Source organism: Leucopleurus acutus (assembly GCF_964270905.1).
Source record: "Leucopleurus acutus genome assembly, chromosome: 1".
In the NCBI taxonomy this organism is placed as follows: Eukaryota; Metazoa; Chordata; class Mammalia; order Artiodactyla; family Delphinidae; genus Leucopleurus; species Leucopleurus acutus.
The window spans coordinates 25,855,139-25,859,017 of NC_139142.1; positions in this window are offsets into that span (position 1 = coordinate 25,855,139).

A 3,879-nucleotide genomic window follows, 5' to 3' on the forward strand; every position below is an offset into this window, starting at 1 on the left:
ATTAGAAGCCATGGGGCCAGAAGGAGGTGGCACAACAGTTTTCAAGTGCTCAAAGAAAAGCACCATCAACCAAGAATCCTATAACCAGAAAAAATATCCTTCAGGAATAAAGGAGGAAATCAGGACATTCCCAGAAGAAGGAAAGCTGAGATAAGTCATTGCCATTAGAGCTAACCTTGAAAGAATGACTAAGGGACTTTAGTTAAACAGAAAGAATAAAAGAAGGAACTTTGAAACACAAGGAAGAAAGAGAGAATACAGTAAGCAGAAATTCGGGTAAATACAACAGACTTTCCTTCTCCTCTTAGTTTTTCTAAATTACATTTGACAGTTGAAGAAAAATTATAACACAGTCTGATGTGGCTCTAAATTGTGTAGAAGAAATATTTAAGAAAATTATATAATAGAGGAGGGTAAAGGAATATAAAGGGGAGTAAAGTTTCTACAATTCATTTGAACTTATAAAATGATGATACCAGTAGATTGTGATTTGTACATATAATGTAATCTCTAGAGCAACCATTAACAAAGCAATACAAAGAGAAATACTCAAAAAATAGATGAATGAAAATGAAATTCTAAAAAATGTTCAAGGAACCCAGAGGAAGTCAGGAAAAAGAAAATACAGAAACAAAACACAGAGAGAACACAAAGAAAAAAACCTCTAGCATATCTATAATTATATTAAATATAAATGACTCAAAGAAACTACTTAAAAGAGAATGGGGACTTCCCTGTGGTCCAGTGGTTAAGAATCTGCCTGCTAATGCAGGGGACACGGGTTCAATCCCTAGTCTATGTGCCACAACTACTGAGCCCGTGCTCTAGAGCCCACAAGCAGCAATTACTTAGCCCGCGCACCTCAACTACTGAGCCCGTGCACCAAAACTACTGAAGTCTGTGTGCTCTAGAGCACATGTACCACAACCACTGAAGCCCACGCACTCTAGGGCCTGCAGGCCACAACTGCTGAGACCGAGTGCTACAACTACTGATGCCCGTGTGCCTAGAGCCCGCACTCTGCAACAAGAGAATCCACCGCAATGAGAAGCCTGTGCACCGCAATGAAGAGTAGCACCTGCTCACCGCAACTAGAGGAAGCCCATGCACAGTAACAAAGCTCAGCCAAAAGTAAATAAATAAAATTAAAAAATAAAATAAAATAAAAGAGAGCGGATAAAATAACATGACCCAACTGCCTTAGCTCAAGCTACTATAACAAAATACCATAAATTTGGTGACGTAAACAACAGAAGTTTATTTCTCACAGTTTTGGAGGCTGGCCATCCCAGATCAGGGTGCCAGCATGGTTGGGTTGCCTCTTCTGAGTTGCAGACATCTGACTTCTTTTATCCTCAAAAGGCAGAGAGAGCTAGCTAGCTCTCTGGCCTCTTCTTACAGAGGCCCTAATCTTATTAACGACCTCATTACCTCCAAAAGGCCCCACCTCCAGATATCATCACATTGGAATAGGGTTTTGACATATAAATTTGGAGGGGGGACCCAAATATTCAGTCCATGACACCAACTATATGCCATCTACAAGATATTCACTTTATATGTAACAATATAGGTAGGTTGAAAGCAAAAGGATGGAAAAGATATGTCTTGCAAATACAAATCTGGAGAAAAGAGAAATGTCTATATCAATAACAGACAAAGTAAATTTCAGAGCAAAGAAAACTATTGGTGACAAAGAAGTACTTTACATAATGATAAAAGTGTCAATCCACCAAGAACATCTAGCAATCCTAAAGGTGTATGCACCAAACAACAGAGCTGCAAAATATTGATAAAAATGCAAAAGTTGATAAAACTGGAAGGAGACATAGGGAAATCCATAATTAATGTTGGAGACTTCAATACCCCTCTCTTAGTAATTGATAGAACTAAACAGAAAACCAGCAAGAGTATAGAAAAATTTGACAACACCATAAACCAATAGAATCTAATCCACTCCACTCCACAAAGCAGAATACACATTCTTTTCAAGTGCCCATGGAACATATATCAAGACAGATCATATTTGGGGCCATAAACTAAATCTCAACAAATTGAAAAGAGTTGGAGTCATTCAGGGTGGTTTATCTGACCAAAATGGAATCAAACTAGAAATCAATAACAGAAATATAATAGAAAAATCTCCAAATATTTGGAAATGAACCATTACAATTCCATGCAATTCCATGTAATCTATAGGTCAAAGAGGAAAGTCTAAAGGGAAATTTTAAAAAAATCAAACTGAATGAAAATGAAAGTGGTTAAAACTTGTGGTTTTGCAGGTAAAGCCATGTTGAGAAGGAAATTTATAACATTAAGTGCTTATACCAGAAAAGAGGAAGAGTCTTAAATCAATAATCTAAGCTCCCACCTCAAGATCTTAGAAAAATAAGATCAAAATAAATGCAAAGCAAGGAAATAAGAAAGATGGACCCAAAATCAGTGAAATTAAAAACAGGCAAAAAATTTAAATCAATGGAAAACAGAGCTGGTTCTTTGAAAATATCAATAAAATTGACAAACCTCTAGCAAGACTGACAAAGAATAAGAAGAGAAAATGCAAATTACCAATATCAGAAATGAAACAAGGGGTAACACTATAGACGCTGCAGATTTTTTTTTTAAGTAAAAGGATACTACAAACAATTCTACACATAAATTTGACAACTTAGATGAAATGAACTCATTCCTCAAAAAATACCAACTACCACAGCTCACCCAATATGAAGTAAGTAATTTGAATAATCCTATACTTTTGAAGAAATTGAATTTGTAATTTAAAAACTCCCATATTAGAAACTCCTGGTCCAGAAACCTTCACTGGAGCATTCTATCAAATGTTTAAAGAAGAATTAACACCAGTTCTACAGTAATCAAAACTGTATGGAATTTGGCAGATGGATAGACACATGGATCAATAGAACATAATTTTTACAAAACAGAAACAGACCTCCCATAAACATGCCTACCCTTAATTCTCCTTTGTTATATAACGTAACCCCCCAGGAATTAAGACATGGGCATCTTTGGGACGCCGTTATTCTGCCTACCACAAATATATCTAGAGAAATAAGTTTGAAGTAAGAGCAAGGAGTATGAGAATATAAAGAACAACTTAAATAGCTGGAAATAAAACAAAAGGAACTTGTAGAAGTGGGAACATAATAATTAAACTTAGAATGTCAATGAAAGGATCAAACAAAAAATTAGACACAACTGAAGAGAAAAATACTAATAATATGAAAGATAGATTTAAACATTTTCCAGAATTTAGTTCAAAGAGACAAAGACGTGTAAAATATGAGAGAGATGTTAAAGAGGCATGGAGGGTGGAGTGAGAAGATCTAAGATACGCCTGTTTTGAGCCCCAACAGGAGAGAAGCAGAATGAAGAGCCAATGCTTGATGAAATAATGCCTGAGGATTTCCCGGAGTTGTTGAAAGACATCCTCACATCCTGGATGTCCAATAAACTCTAAGTATAATAAATCAAAACACATTCATTCCAAATAAATCAGAGTAAAATTGCAAAACATCAAAGAAAAAGGGATTTAAAAAATAGCCAGAGAGGGCTTCCCTGGTGGCTCAGTGGTTAAGGATCCGCCTGCCAATGCAGGGGACACGGGTTCAAGCCCTGGTCCGGGAAGATCCCACATGCCGCGGAGCAACTAAGCCCGTGCGCCACAACTACTGAGCCCGCGTGCCACAACTACTGAGCCCGCGTGCCACAACTACTGAAGCCTGAGTGCCTAGAGCCTGTGCTCTGCAACAAGAGAAGCCCGCGCACTGCAACGAAGAGTAGGCCCCTCGCCGCAACTAGAGAAAGCCCGTGCACAGCAACAAAGACCCAATGCAGCCAAAAAAACAAAAAGCCAGAGAG